Genomic DNA, 6,000 nt, shown 5'->3' on the forward strand with positions numbered 1-6,000 from the left:
CTATTATTGAGTTTAGGCTTACGCTACGGCAGCATCCTTGAATTTTCGACAAGGAATATTTTTTGGAATAGTCTTCAGGCAGCACCTACTGCTGCAACAATAATGAAGCAGACCGGTTCACCCTACGAACGTTTTCCGCGAAATAATTGACGCAGTTCTCTAGGTTCGTTCGACACAGGCCGGCGTCGTTATGCCGTCCTGAACTGATCCAATGCTGTAGGCGCGTGCCGGTGAAGAGTACTGCACTTACGCTACAATGCAGGGCTTCGTAAGCGTACTAAACAGTCACATTTCAAAAGCAACCTTAAACACGAAATAGTAGAAATTAATGCGAAAACCTTCAGTATGGAATCTGTGACGTCCCACTGGATATCTACCAAACACTAAACTGCATTAGTATAATAACCAGACATGTTATCTGGTTGTTACATATCAATAAGCGCATACATTGGAATGTTATTTTGCGTCACTTCAAAATTCAAGGATAAAAATTTACTGGTCTTCACGGATAGTTGTAGCTGCGTTTTGGCGGCCAGTGGGCAGCTCCAAAAGGATAGGTATTTTGAGAAGTATAATGAAAGCAGCCAGCACTATAATTTATTCCACATACAGCCGTCAACAGTATGCAAGGGCACATTAATATTTTTTTTCAGACATCGGGTGGCGGCTAAACACACATGCCCTTCAGAAAAGGGTTCAATGACACTAAATGCTCCAGAGGAAAACTAATTGTTATGTATCAAGTTCCTAGATGTGAACGCATGCATTACCGTTATCGTCGTTAAAAAACAAAGAAATCGCTGTTGCCTTCTGTATGTCTCACGACTATATACCTACAGCATCAAATCTTGTGGGCTGCGCTGTAATAGAACACTTATCCGCTTTCGTAATTGTCATTCGCCGTCAAAATCATCACAACAATATTCTCTAGCAAGGTTCATTTCCGAAAAAGATCAACACCGCTGCTTTCGGTTAAAGCTATTCCGTTATCTCGTTGCACTCAGCTACATTGACGCTAATCAGGATGTTTTATATTTCTCTAGCGAAACTATGTATATTGTCGAGCCTACAAGCTCGCTGTATTGCACGCGTCACGCTTCTTACCCCCCGGAAAATAAAGTGGATGGGCGTCAGCTAAAATGTTTGACCTGGTTAGTCTCCCGCCTTTAATCAATTAATCGATCAAAGGGTGGCTTGCATTTATGGAGAGAAGCATCACCTCAAACAGACAAAAGAGAATTCAGTTTGCAGAAGGCCCTTGCTTTTGGTGTCTGTTTAGTGAAACGATAGAACGCAGAAATCTATACTGAAGAGAAACATGCATTTATAAAACCACGATCATTTTGCTTTTCTCTGTCATTCATCGAGGCTGCACGTTTTCGTAATTGCAGTTCCCGAACTCGGTGTAAGCCAGAAAAAGTTTACAGCCCCCTGTCTCCTCTGCTGCTGCATGGAAAGTTACTCGCTCGGTAGAGGGGAAAGTAATTGCACGCGAGTAAGCTGCGAATTGGATACATTTCGCTCACGTGATTTTGGAAAAAGAAACCAATAGTGAGTTCAGTGGTCGCCCGAATATTCTACGAAAGCACTAATTGACTATTAGGAAGGTAGACGATCAATCGTACAGGTTTCAAAAATAACAGCGCCATTCAAATACTGTTCTTTTTTGAAATTGATGGAAAAAAACGCATGTACAAAAAAGCAGTACCTATAGTTGTACTTGCGGTTGGCTAGTTGGTGCATCTTAAATAAAATGTCCAGCAGCATGTTACTCCCCTGTAACAAGTGGAGGCGAGAGCCTGCTGTACACTTGCTAATGCATTAGCTATACGATCGGAGGGGTGAGACTTCTTGCAAGACATAACGAGCCGCAGTGTGAAGTACACGTGTCGTGTATTAGGTCGACCTCCTCAACGACACGTGCGATCACTTAATGCACCACCTAAAGGTACAGCATGCTTGTCGCCAGTAAGTATTACAAATGTGTAACACAAGCCGAAGACAATTACTTTGCATCCTCGCAGGAGGAGAAAACAGCACTCACGGTTGAACGCCCTGCCCTCACCGCTTCGCACGTCGCACCTCGTTTTTCTCGTGGTGAGCATCCTCAGCTGTAGAGTACTTTCAAAACCTATCGTGCAATCCGGTAGGCCCCGGGTGAGCGTCTTCCATCCAGTGTTGCCAGGTTTGGCTATATATCCAAATTGGGCTGCAGAAGAAAAATTTTCGGCGTCTACTTGGGCGAGTTTGCTATGTGGCTATATTTGTTCTACTGAAAATTTGCGACTTGGCTTTGTTTGGCTTATAAGTGGCGCCCTAATCCACGCTTCAGTGGTGGCTCTCATCTAGTGGAAACAAATCTCTTAGGCTATGTTTTGGCTGGCTAAACCGGCACCGCGGCTATGCGTGTGTGCGTACGCGAAATGCCTCTCCCCGTCCCCTCAGTGCGCAAGTGTTTGAGCTGATGGCTTCGATCTTTGATGCCCTTAAAGCACTTCAACTTACACTGCGCTTCACCATGCTGATATGATAATATCCTCTACGTCTTATCGGTTTCAGTGGATACGCAGGCCGGCATCGGGATGAGCATGGAAGTAGAGGGTGTTTCACGGTACACTACTGACATTGCTATGCTCAGAAACCGAGAACAATAAAATAGGGTCGGACGATCGGGGCGCCGGCATGAAAGAAGAGAAGCACGGGTAGACGACACGCTCCAGTGTGTCCATGGCCATGGACACACGGGAGAAGCCACTCTGCTTTATCACTTATGGCTAGGGGTGGCATTCATGAAATCTTACTCATTTCGCATTGGAATGGCCGACAACGCTCTCTGCAATGCCTGTCCTTGCGAGGAGACGCTAGAACACATTCTGTGCGACTGTCCTTAATATAATGTTCAGAGACAGTCCCTGGCGTCCCTTGTGGTGCACCTTGACAGTAGAACATTGTCAGTTGAAACGCTTTTCACATGTCGCCAACCGAAGACATCGCAGCTGAAGGCGACGAAGGGACTACTTCGGCTTTTGAAAGAGGCGGGCTTGGACAAGCGGCTGTGACAGTGATGGCACGTACCACGCAAGTATGACGGACTGTAACTGACGATGTGTGTGCTGCGCTATGTGCTCTTTCTCTCTCTCTCCTCCCCATCTTTCATCCCCCCCCCCATCCCGCTCCCATGCGTAGGGTAGCAAACCAGTTGAGCTAAACTGGTTAACCTCCCTGCCTTTCTTTTTCCTTCTCCACATTTTACTTCCTTCCTTCCCTTCCTTTACCTGCGAGATGAATTTTAACGCGAGAACGTTAAGGGCCCCGTGTCGCAGAATATCCGGTGTGGGTGAACAGTGTCACCGCCGTTGTCTGTATGAGAAAAATTATACCGAACTACGCCTGGCACATAGGCGTGGATTGTAATTTGAGTATACGAGAGAACACATTCCTGTTATGCGGAATTCAAACGCGAATTCCTTTTCCAGCTGGCGTTTGAGGTCTGTCTTAAAGGAAACGGCGCGCCCAGCTCGGTTCCTTGCAACACCATCGAGATGAAGCTCGCTTGCACGGCAGCGATGGCGCCCGCAGTGCGGGGAAAAGAAAGAAAAGCACCAGAAAGATCGCCTTCGTGCATAGCTTTTATCGCCAGCGTTTGCAGGTACACATTACGGCTACATAAGCTGCAGTTGCTGGGAAGCGTGCGAAGCAGTCAGGGATCTTTTAATGCTATTGTGTTCCCCTCTTAAAGGCGGAGCTTATAGGCACTGACAACCAATTTTCATGGTACCTATTTTTTTAATGCAGTGGAAAGCTTACCGGTCAGTGTCTAACCATGAAGTGGTAACGCGGAAAACACCGTGGAACATTTACTATCCCAATATTTCGATCTGGAGTCAGGATGTAGTCGTTCTATGGAAGCATGTTGAAAATGGTGATAGGAGAGCACGATCGCAATTATACGCCGGCATTAGTGAGAGGCGGACGACAAGGGCGGCCGTAACTGTGAGAAAATATTATTTTCTTTATCAAGTCGATGTTCCGGCGAATAATGTTTTCCGACCTGTTAAACTATTTCTGCGATAATAGCTACGGGTTTTCGTGGTTTCCTGTCCAAACGCTTTGGTATTTAACCAGCCAAACGAACCAATCAAATCGAAAACGAAACGACGCTTTTTTACGCAGTTCAGAGTGTTTCCGTACCCATGCGTGCGCTTTTGATTACCGAAGCATAGAGTAAAGCGCATGTGTCGAATATTATAGCAACTGAATTTTTAACCAATAGAAATGTTGTACTTAATGAAAACCGACTCACGTAGAGGGATCTCATAGACTACATCCGAAGTACCGAGATTTCACCACCAGTTTTCGCCACTTGCTGGTTTCTGAGATCTTATTTGGCAATTTAGAATGATCATGCCTACTTAAATCGCGAACATCCATGCTGGATTCTATCACTATAAATTATTGTCATTTCCTTTCCATCAACGTCTCACAGCACATCCTCACCCGTTGTCAGTCCCTTTAAGCGTCTTCCAAGTTTTTTTGCTCGTACCTACGTTCGAGAAGAACGATTCGCTGGAACTTGAGTTTCCGGGGCCAACCAAAAAGGGTTCTGTGTGCAAGCATGATGTCGCTGTTGTTGATGTAAAGGGTCGACAGTCATGGCGTCACAGACATTTCGTTACGACAGGCTGTGCAAAAAGAGATCGCCGTAGTGGAATGTGAAAATGCATAAATAGACAAAACTGCAAACAAAAATTACTATATTTGGCTACATCTTTTTTTTTGCTTGTTCTTGTGCTTGGCTACATTTGGGCTACAATTTCTGTAGCTTTCGGCTACGCTGCTTTGTCCGACCTGGAAACACTGCCTCCACGGCCATCTCTCTCACTTCGCAGTCGACTGTCGCCACAACCATCACCGCCGCCGCCGCCGGCGCGGCAACAACGCGACGCAACACCTTTCTTTTTTTTTTATGTCTGGACGCACCGCTCGTTCTCCCTGTCTACCCGCCGCACGCTCGGAGAAGGTCACCTGGTTCTTTTTCTGTATCACTCGACTAAACGCCGCGTTTTTTTAAAGGTCATTGCACAACGAGCCACTTAAGCTTTCACCCTAATGGATTTAGTGCTAAAAACACGATCGCAGAGAGGGGCGGGCATAAACACAGGATGAGCTGTTTCCTGCATTTATGTCCTAACCTTTCTGCGATTGCATTTTCGGCATTAAATACAATATTATTTACCAAAAGCTGTTTTTAGGTTCATTTTGCATTTACGCTTAATCTGTTCGTATTCTAGTCGTATTACCTGTAAGTATGGTTTGTTATACACTTGTCGAATGAATCATCTGGCTGTACACCACAACAAGACCTTTTTTCGGGAGCTAGGAGCTTCGTCAAGCCGCGATAAATTGGCTTTCTTTATTTTTCATGCCATGTACAGCCTTTGTCGAAACTATGCCGGGTACTCTGCGCCTTTCTCACATATTTCCTTCGGCTGCGTGAAATATATAGTTCCCGTGGCTCTACTGACCCTTCATACTTCCGGGTGTTGAGTACTAAAATTCTTTTTTATACTCCAGCGTGTTTATACTTACGGCATGCCACAGAAATAACTTTAAGCGGCCTACATAGTATGCATGGCGGTGGCAGGCAACATAGCACTTATACTATCAACAAAGACTGTACGTGCCTGGAACAAATGAAGACTCTGACGCAAGAGTGTTAGTGCTCTTGCGATGCCTGATTGAAGTAAACTTGTTGACAACGAACACATTAGTAGAATAGTTGAAAATAAATTGTTTCGAAACCATGCGTCGCAATTTACAGTTAGCACCTTCAATTTGCAGCTGTAGCGAATGACTCGCGTGGCGGATGTCGTCAACTGTATACGGCTTAACCGTATGGATTAGGCCATATGACCATACGAAGGCAAAGTGTGTTTGCAATAATACTCAACGACCTGTGATTTTTATTTTCCTTTTTTTTCTTGCAGAACGTGCTGGCAA

The sequence above is a fragment of the Dermacentor variabilis genome, chromosome 5, assembly GCF_050947875.1.
Source record: "Dermacentor variabilis isolate Ectoservices chromosome 5, ASM5094787v1, whole genome shotgun sequence".
Taxonomy (NCBI): Eukaryota; Metazoa; Arthropoda; class Arachnida; order Ixodida; family Ixodidae; genus Dermacentor; species Dermacentor variabilis.